At 48.1% G+C, this 10,010-nt stretch overlaps 1 long non-coding RNA gene across 1 annotated transcript; it reads right to left on the bottom strand.

Moving 5' to 3' along the window:
* Positions 1-351: 351 nt before the first annotated feature.
* LOC124025591 lies at positions 352-1,636 on the bottom strand. Its single transcript, XR_006837204.1, has 3 exons — positions 1,061-1,636; positions 635-772; positions 352-420 (listed from the first exon to the last, which is right to left on the bottom strand). It is a non-coding gene; the product is annotated as an uncharacterized LOC124025591 (long non-coding RNA).
* Positions 1,637-10,010: the final 8,374 nt, after the last annotated feature.

The following is a 10,010-nucleotide window of genomic DNA, read 5'->3' as shown; positions in this document are numbered from 1 at the left end:
GAGAGAGAGAGAGAGAGAGAGAGAGAGAGAGAGAGAGAGAGAGAGAGAGAGAGAGAGAGAGAGAGAGAGAGAGAGAGAGAGAGAGAGAGAGATTGTGAGAGATAGAGACAGAAGAAGAGGCAGAGATAGAGTCCGAAGGAGAGAGAAAGTGAGAGATTATTTAAATATTCTGTTAATATTATTGAAATATAACCATTAAGATTATACAATATGTTTTGTTGCTATCTTCCGTTTTTATTTATTATAAATGCATTTGAAAAAATACTATGTGAATAGGGTAGGGTTTCCAAACACGTGGACTCCAAATCAAGATGGCCACCCAAAATAAAACTACAACACCCACTCTGACTGTAGTCTGCTCTCTGCTGTCACTTCCCCTGGTGGTCGTCCTGTTCAAAGGAACCTGAGTCTCAGTTGGAGCTGCAGAGGAAGAGTTATCACCATTAAAACACCAAGTTTGAGGTTAAACTAGGACACATCAGTTAAAAGATAGTAGATGTTTACTTATTGTGGTCAAAATGCTTTAAAAAATGAAATGATTTGCAAAATATCTAAGATTGATTAGGAATGTCCAGACTTAAAATAAAATTAGTAAAAAAGTGAATCCTGACTGAGAAAGTGAGAGTGAGTTCACCTGTTGTTCTGCAGAAGGAGTAGACACAGGCAAAGGAGAGGAGAGCAGACACAGGACACAGACTGAACAGCAACATCCAACACAGCCCACAGTCTACAGGAGGAGGGGAGGAGGAGGAGGACTCAGGAGGACTGATGTCTGGACACAACATTGAACAGAAACAGAACTACACTATTAGAAACAATCAAGATCTTCTCAATAATATATTGTTAGTCATGACTCTTGGTTGTTTAAACATGAATTTGAGGAGACATTTGATGAGTTTAGATTAGTCTCAGAGGGTTCATTCAAAATCAGTTGCATTCTTTGGCGTTCCTTCCAACTCAACCTCTCGTTCAAGGAACCCAGACACACCAATACTAATATAATATGAATAACACCAAAGATACAGACAGAAGATAAAGACAGAATAATAACTGTTCTTACCAAGTGAAATCCTAGTGGTGATGTTTCCATAGTGGTGCAACTCTTTCTGTTCAATTTCTTTACCTTCATCATCCACTACCTTCTTCTCCACAGTCCCACAGTAGTAGAGTCCCAGGTCAGATTCAGTGATGTTCTCAATCAGTAGATCATAGGACTTGTTAGAGGGGTTCCACTCCAGATTATATCCAGGGGGAGAGATGTAACTAAACAACTTAGTTGAAATAACTAGAGGAGGCTGGTACTTGTGAGAACAGTTCCTATACCAGATAATGTAAACTCCAGTAGTTCTGGTACAGTCACAGTAGAGAGTGATGTTGTCTCCTGGTCTGACTCTCAGCTCCACCTCTGCTGCAGAGATCCCATCCTGACTGGAGGAAACAGCACCTACAGGTAGCAGAGGAACAGTGTTAGGATGAACTGACTGGAGGAAACAGCACCTACAGGTAGCAGAGGAACAGTGTTAGGATGAACTGACTGGAGGAAACAGCACCTACAGGTAGCAGAGGAACAGTGTTAGGATGAACTGACTGGAGGAAACAGCACCTACAGGTAGCAGAGGAACAGTGTTAGGATGAATCACAGAATGTCATTTTGACATCATAAACTTCTCCTCGTGAAAATATTAACGTCATGTCTTTTCCACAGTCATCACAACATCACAATAATAACATAACAAATCTGTTCAACCATAAAACCACATCTTGTAATCATCTATCATCCAGCTATAAGGCCCAGTAAAAAGATACTCACATAGGAATGTAATCAGAGCGACACACAGCCTGTCCATCTCGTGGTCTGATGGTGACTGTCAGAGAGTAGCTGGGTCTTTGCTGCGTATTTCCGTGTTCATGACTAGATGTACTTTACCATGAAAGGACATACGAGCAGCGATTGGTTCGATCGAGTGGAAAGTTTTCAGCTCGGGGTCCTTTTCTCTGAAACCCATATTGTGACAGGAAGAGGAGGGTCGAGCATCGAGGTCGACAGGTTTCACAACAAAGGTGACGGCAATGAAAACCATTCAGCTTGTTTGAGGTGGTTTTACATTGAGCAACACTGATGGGCATCAGAGGGCGATCAATTCAACATATTTTTAAAAAACAAACTCAAAACATCCTGTCTATGCAGATTACACGTTGATTTTGAAGTAAATCTTCAGAGACAGAGGCCTAAAGTTGACCAATCAGCTTTAGTCAGAAAGCATCAAACCTGTAGTTTAGTGGATTAGAATAACAATATAAATCCTGAGCCAGTCGATATGAACTAGTTATGATGTCATCTAGTTTAGGGGGTGTGACTTTTAGAGACTGACATCTTGGTCCCTCTTTAAACAGGAACAGACCGTTGTTGTCCCTGGTCCTGTGGTTCACACCACAACACTGTTGTCATGGAGACCCACGAGGTCAAAGGACACAACGTGACTAGAGATTCTGAATCTATGTTACTTTTCATGATGGATCTTTGTATTTAAAACAATTAACAATGGTGGAGATAATAGTTAACTACAATACCCAAGATGCATTGGAGTATGTGCTATATGCCCAGTGTTAAACAGTACTAGTTACAACAATCAGATGAAGGATCTCTGTGTTTATCAATGAACAGTAGCCCATAGGGTAACATCCACACTCTGGTCAGTATGTGTGAAGGGGAGAGATTTATGTGACAGATTAATTTGTAATAACAATGTTTGGACTCTCTTCCTCAGGCTGAATGACATCACCATGGCAACAACAACAGGAAGTCAGTGTGGGTTTCCTGTGTACTGAGTGTGTTCTCTCAGCCAATCAGTGACTAGCTCTTATATGAGTACTGTAATGCCAACATCATAATATCAGACTTATCAACATTAGTAGTGGTCAATGTATGTTTATGTTTACATGTGTTTCAGGTCAGAGGGGAGGACTGAGGGGTTTAGGGGGGCCTGGGTTTCATGTCTGAGGGGTTAAGGGGGGCCTGGATTTCAGGTCAGAGGGGAGGACTGAGGGGTTAAGGGGGCCTGGGTTTCAGGTCTGAGGGAAGGACTGAGGGGTTAAGGGGGCCTGTGTTTCAGGTCTGAGGGGAGGACTGAGGGGTTAAGAGGGTTTCAGGTCTGAGGGGTTAAGGTGGGCCTGGGTTTCAGGTCTGAGGGGAGGACTGAGGGGTTAAGGTAAGGGGGGGAGGACTGACTAGGGGTTAAGGGGGCCTGGGTTTCAGGTCTGATGGGAGGACTGAGGGGTTAAGGGGGCCTGGGTTTCAGGTCTGATGGGAGGACTGAGGGGTTAAGGGGGCCTGGGTTTCAGGTCTGAGGGGTTAAGGGGGCCTGGGTTTCAGGTCTGAGGGGTTAAGGGGTGCCTGGGTTTCAGGTCTGAGGGGTTAAGGGGGCCTGGGTTTCAGGTCTGAGGGGAGGAGCGAGGGGTTAATAAGGGGGCCTGGGTTTCAGGTCTGAGGGGAGGACTGAGGGGTTAAGGGGGCGCCTGGGTTTCAGGTCTGAGGGGTTAAGGGGGCCTGGGTTTCAGGTCTGAGGGGTTAAGGGGGCCTGGGTTTCAGGTCTGAGGGGGTTTCAGGTCTGAGGGGTTAAGGGGGCTGGGTTTCAGGTCTGAGGGGTTAAGGGGGGCTGGGTTTCAGGTCTGAGGGGGCTTTTCAGGTCTGAGGGGGCTGGGTTTCAGGTCTGAGGGGTTAAGGGGGCTGGGTTTCAGGTCTGAGGGGTTAAGGGGGGGCCTGGGTTTCAGGTCTGAGGGGTTAAGGGGGGCCTGGGTTTCAGGTCTGAGGGGAGGACTGAGGGGTTAAGGGGGGCCTGGGTTTCAGGGTTGAGGGGAGGACTGAGGGGTTCAAGGTTATTCAATGGTGGAACAAACTCCCTCACGACGCCAAGTCAATCACCACCTTCCGGAGACACCTGAAACCCCACCTCTTTAAGGAATACCTAGGATAGGATAAGTATCCCCCCTTAAGATTTAGATGCACTATTGTAAAGTGACTGTTCCACTGGATGTCATAAGGTGAATGCACCAATTTGTAAGTCGCTCTGGATAAGAGCGTCTGCTAAATGACTTAAATGTAAATTCAAGTCTGTACAAACCACAATCAGTTCTATCTTCGTGTCAAGTGTCAACTGCTTCACCAGCGCTACTGTGGCCCTGCAAATGTTTGTGTGTGTGTGTGTGTGTGTGTGTGTGTGTGTGTGTGTGTGTGTGTGTGTGTGTGTGTGTGTGTGTGTGTGTGTGTGTGTGTGTGTGTGTGTGTGTGTGTGTGTGTGTGTGTGTGTGTGTGTGTGTGTGTGTGTGTGTGTGTGTGTGTGTGTGTGTTACCTCTGCCTCTCTGTCCTCTGGGAGGGAGGAGGTGGTTTGGTGCAGACCTGCAGAAACCACAATTGTTTTCCATCACTGTCACACGTCACTTGGTCAGCTACTGTGGCTTACGCTGGTGTGTGTGTGTGAGAGGGGAGACCAGACAGAGAGAGAGATGGGGGCAGAGAGAGAGGGGTAGGTGGAGTAAGAGAGAGTGATGGAGCAGGAGTCAGAGAGAGAGAGAGAGAGAGATGGGGAGACAGAGAGAGAGAGAGAGAGAGACCCAGCTACTCTGTTACTGATACTGACAGACCCAGCTACTCTGATACTCCTCCACAGGCCCCCCCTAACCCCTCAGACCTGAAACCCAGCCCCCCTTAACCCCTCAGACCTGAAACCCAGCCCCCTTAACCCCTCAGACCTGAAACCCAGCCCCCCTTAACCCCTCAGACCTGAAACCCAGCCCCTCCTTAACCCCTCAGACCTGAAACCCAACCCCCCTTAACCCCTCAGACCTGAAACCCAGCCCCCTTAACCCCTCAGACCTGAAACCCAGCCCCCCTTAACCCCTCAGACCTGAAACCCAGCCCCCCTTAACCCCTCAGACCTGAAACCCAGGCCCCCTGGTCCTTCTGTAGCTCAGTTGGTAGAGCATGGCGCTTGTAACGCCAGGGTAGTGGGTTCGATTCCCGGGACCACCCATACGTAGAATGTATGCACACATGACTGTAAGTCGCTTTGGATAAAAGCGTCTGCTAAATGGCATATATTATATATTATAACCCCTCAGACCTGAAACCCAACCCCCCTTAACCCCTGAAACCCAGCCCCCTTAACCCCTCAGACCTGAAACCCAGCCCCCTTAACCCCTCAGACCTGAAACCCAGCCCCCTTAACCCCTCAGACCTGAAACCCAGCCCCCTTAACCCCTCAGACCTGAAACCCAGCCCCCCTTAACCCCTCAGACCTGAAACCCAACCCCCCTTAACCCCTCAAACCTGAAACCCAGGCCCCCTTAACCCCTCAGACCTGAAACCCAACCCCCTTAACCCCTCAGACCTGAAACCCAGCCCCCTTAACCCCTCAGACCTGAAACCCAACCCCCTTAACCCCTCAGACCTGAAACCCAGCCCCCCTTAACCCCTCAGACCTGAAACCCAACCCCCTTAACCCCTCAGACCTGAAACCCAGCCCCCCTTAACCCCTCAGACCTGAAACCCAGCCCCCCTTAACCCCTCAGACCTGAAACCCAACCCCCCTTAACCCCTCAGACCTGAAACCCAACCCCCCTTAACCCCTGAAACCCAGCCCCCTTAACCCCTCCCAGCCCCCTTACCCCACAGACCTGAAACCCAGCCCCCTTAACCCCACAGACCTGAAACCCAGCCCCCCTTAACCCCTCAGACCTGAAACCCAGCCCCCTTAACCCCTCAGACCTGAAACCCAGCCCCCCCTTAACCCCTCCCTACAGAGCAGCAGCACTAGCTGAGTAAACCACAGCTACACAAAAAGGACTCGGCATACATATGCAATCATCATATGCACACCCTCACACAGTACACAGGAAACCCACACTGACTTCCTGTTGCCGTTGCCATGGTGTTGCTGAACTTTCACTCTGAGTGAATTTCTCACTCTGTTTATGTCCTATTTGTTGTCCTACTAATCCTGAATAAAAAGAGATTGTTAGAAACAGAAATACATCCACAAAGACAAAGAACTACATTTGGTTTAGCTGTTAAAATACATCTGGCTTGGATGTACCGTCTCATCCACTGCAGAGCATCATGGTCATTGTAGTTTCTGGTTGTAGTTTCTGGCTACCTTCAAGTCTGGCTGCCAACTGGAGATGAAAGTGGGTGAGAGAAGTTGAGGGAGGTTCATCTGCCACAGCAGAAAGATGGACACTGTAGTGGTTTTACAACAGCAAGACTCAGATCAACATGACAGTGTCAACACATCCTCTATAGAGCATCATGGTTATTGTAGTTTCTGGTTGTAGTTTCTGGCTGTTTCAACATGACAGTGTCAACACAGCTGCTGGTGTTTCTAAAGGTTTTTCTTTATAAATGTGTAAATAAACGTTATTATAGCCCCATATCACTCACTGACAAACTGAAAACATAACGTGTATAGAGTTAATTGGTTAGAGAGAGGTCTTAAATATCACTTTCATTTATATCCCATAAAGCTTGAGAATCACGACAAGGAGGTTCCTGTTTCAGTCACGTCTGTCACCACGTTCCAATAGGTCAAACAAAAACAGCCCAATGATTGGTTGACAAATAGTCCCTCCCACAATGCAGGTGATGGTGACATGGTCCAGTTGGTGAGAAGCAACTGCAGCGACTTCATCAACATCTGCATGACCTTTGATCACATGGTTTTAGTCAAGTCACATGATAGGTCTCTGTCACATGATAGGCCTCTGTCTCAAGATAGACCTCTGTCTCAAGATAGGCCTCTGTCTCAAGATAGGCCTCTGTCTCAAGATAGGCCTCTGTCTCAAGATAGGCCTCTGTCTCAAGATAGGCCTCTGTCTCAAGATAGGCCTCTGTCTCAAGATAGGCCTCTGTCTCAAGATAGGCCTCTGTCTCAAGATAGGCCTCTGTCTCAAGATAGGCCTCTGTCTCAAGATAGGCCTCTGTCTCAAGATAGGCCTCTGTCTCAAGATAGGCCTCTGTCTCAAGATAGGCCTCTGTCTCAAGATAGGCCTCTGTCTCAAGATAGGCCTCTGTCTCAAGATAGGCCTCTGTCTCAAGATAGGCCTCTGTCTCAAGATAGGCCTCTGTCTCAAGATAGGCCTCTGTCTCAAGATAGGCCTCTGTCTCAAGATAGGCCTCTGTCTCAAGATAGGCCTCTGTCTCAAGATAGGCCTCTGTCTCAAGATAGGCCTCTGTCTCAAGATAGGCCTCTGTCTCAAGATAGGCCTCTGTCTCAAGATAGGCCTCTGTCTCAAGATAGGCCTCTGTCTCAAGATAGGCCTCTGTCTCAAGATAGGCCTCTGTCTCAAGATAGGCCTCTGTCTCAAGATAGGCCTCTGTCTCAAGATAGGCCTCTGTCTCAAGATAGGCCTCTGTCTCAAGATAGGCCTCTGTCTCAAGATAGGCCTCTGTCTCAAGATAGGCCTCTGTCTCAAGATAGGCCTCTGTCTCAAGATAGGCCTCTGTCTCAAGATAGGCCTCTGTCTCAAGATAGGCCTCTGTCTCAAGATAGGCCTCTGTCTCAAGATAGGCCTCTGTCTCAAGATAGGCCTCTGTCTCAAGATAGGCCTCTGTCTCAAGATAGGCCTCTGTCTCAAGATAGGCCTCTGTCTCAAGATAGGCCTCTGTCTCAAGATAGGCCTCTGTCTCAAGATAGGCCTCTGTCTCAAGATAGGCCTCTGTCTCAAGATAGGCCTCTGTCTCAAGATAGGCCTCTGTCTCAAGATAGGCCTCTGTCTCAAGATAGGCCTCTGTCTCAAGATAGGCCTCTGTCTCAAGATAGGCCTCTGTCTCAAGATAGGCCTCTGTCTCAAGATAGGCCTCTCTGTCTCAAGATAGGCCTCTGTCTCAAGATAGGCCTCTGTCTCAAGATAGGCCTCTGTCTCAAGATAGGCCTCTGTCTCAAGATAGGCCTCTGTCTCAAGATAGGCCTCTGTCTCAAGATAGGCTCAAGATAGGCCTCTGTCTCAAGATAGGCCTCTGTCTCAAGATAGGCCTCTGTCTCAAGATAGGCCTCTGTCTCAAGATAGGCCTCTGTCTCAGATAGGCCTCTGTCTCAAGATAGGCCTCTGTCTCAAGATAGGCCTCTGTCTCAAGATAGGCCTCTGTCTCAAGATAGGCCTCTGTCTCAAGATAGGCCTCTGTCTCAAGATAGGCCTCTGTCTCAAGATAGGCCTCTGTCTCAAGATAGGCCTCTGTCTCAAGATAGGCCTCTGTCTCAAGATAGGCTCTGTCTCAAGATAGGCCTCTGTCTCAAGATAGGCCTCTGTCTCAAGATAGGCCTCTGTCTCAAGATAGGCCTCTGTCTCAAGATAGGCCTCTGTCTCAAGATAGGCCTCTGTCTCAAGATAGGCCTCTGTCTCAAGATAGGCCTCTGTCTCAAGATAGGCCTGTCTCAAGATAGGCCTCTGTCTCAAGATAGGCCTCTGTCTCAAGATAGGCCTCTGTCTCAAGATAGGCCTCTGTCTCAAGATAGGCCTCTGTCTCAAGATAGGCCTCTGTCTCAAGATAGGCCTCTGTCTCAAGATAGGCCTCTGTCTCAAGATAGGCCTCTGTCTCAAGATAGGCCTCTGTCTCAAGATAGGCCTCTGTCTCAAGATAGGCCTCTGTCTCAAGATAGGCCTCTGTCTCAAGATAGGCCTCTGTCTCAAGATAGGCCTCTGTCTCAAGATAGGCCTCTGTCTCAAGATAGGTCTCAAGATAGGCCTCTGTCTCAAGATAGGCCTCTGTCTCAAGATAGGCCTCTGTCTCAAGATAGGCCTCTGTCTCAAGATAGGCCTCTGTCTCAAGATAGGCCTCTGTCTCAAGATAGGCCTCTGTCTCAAGATAGGCCTCTGTCTCAAGATAGGCCTCTGTCTCAAGATAGGCCTCTGTCTCAAGATAGGCCTCTGTCTCAAGATAGGCCTCTGTCTCAAGATAGGCTCTCCTCTGTCTCAAGATAGGCCTCTGTCTCAAGATAGGCCTCTGTCTCAAGATAGGCCTCTGTCTCAAGATAGGCCTCTGTCTCAAGATAGGCCTCTGTCTCAAGATAGGCCTCTGTCTCAAGATAGGCCTCTGTCTCAAGATAGGCCTCTCAAGATGTCTCAAGATAGGCCTCTGTCTCAAGATAGGTCTGTCTCTGTCTCAAGATAGGCCTCTGTCTCAAGATAGGCCTCTGTCTCAAGATAGGCCTCTGTCTCAAGATAGGCCTCTGTCTCAAGATAGGCCTCTGTCTCAAGATAGGCCTCTGTCTCAAGATAGGTCTCTGTCTCAAGATAGGCCTCTGTCTCAAGATAGGTCTCTCTGTCTCAAGATAGGCCTCTGTCTCAAGATAGGCTCTGTCTCAAGATAGGCCTCTGTCTCAAGATAGGCCTCTGTCTCAAGATAGGCCTCTGTCTCAAGATAGGCTGTCTCAAGATAGGCTGTCTCAAGATAGGCCTCTGTCTCAAGATAGGCCTCTGTCTCAAGATAGGCCTCTGTCTCAAGATAGGCCTCTGTCTCAAGATAGGCCTCTGTCTCAAGATAGGCCTCTGTCTCAAGATAGGCCTCTGTCTCAAGATAGGCCTCTGTCTCAAGATAGGCCTCTGTCTCAAGATAGGCCTCTGTCTCAAGATAGGCCTCTGTCTCAAGATAGGCCTCTGTCTCAAGATAGGCCTCTGTCTCAAGATCCTCTGTCTCAAGATATCAAGAGGATCTGACATCAACATTATTGTTTGGTTGTTCATGTTGTGTGTAATGATGTTGCAGTAGGTTGACTTTGACCATGTGCTGCTAGTTAGTCTGGTTACTAGTCCAACGCTCTAACCACTAGGCTCCCCTGCCCCCCCATGTGATGCTGTTTAGGTGTTGCTATCTACAACGACCACCTCAAAGAAGCTGAATATTTTCCAGTGACGTCGTGTCGGTGTGAAACCTGTTCGATAAACCCTCCCCTTCATGCAACATAAAAAGTGTATCACGAGCTGAAAACTTTCCATTCGATCGAACCAATCGCTCTCG

The sequence above is a fragment of the Oncorhynchus gorbuscha genome, unplaced genomic scaffold (assembly GCF_021184085.1).
Source record: "Oncorhynchus gorbuscha isolate QuinsamMale2020 ecotype Even-year unplaced genomic scaffold, OgorEven_v1.0 Un_scaffold_2291, whole genome shotgun sequence".
Classification (NCBI taxonomy): domain Eukaryota; kingdom Metazoa; phylum Chordata; class Actinopteri; order Salmoniformes; family Salmonidae; genus Oncorhynchus; species Oncorhynchus gorbuscha.
The sequence above is the reverse complement of the archived record's forward strand: the minus strand, read 5'-3'. Positions and strand labels throughout refer to the sequence as shown.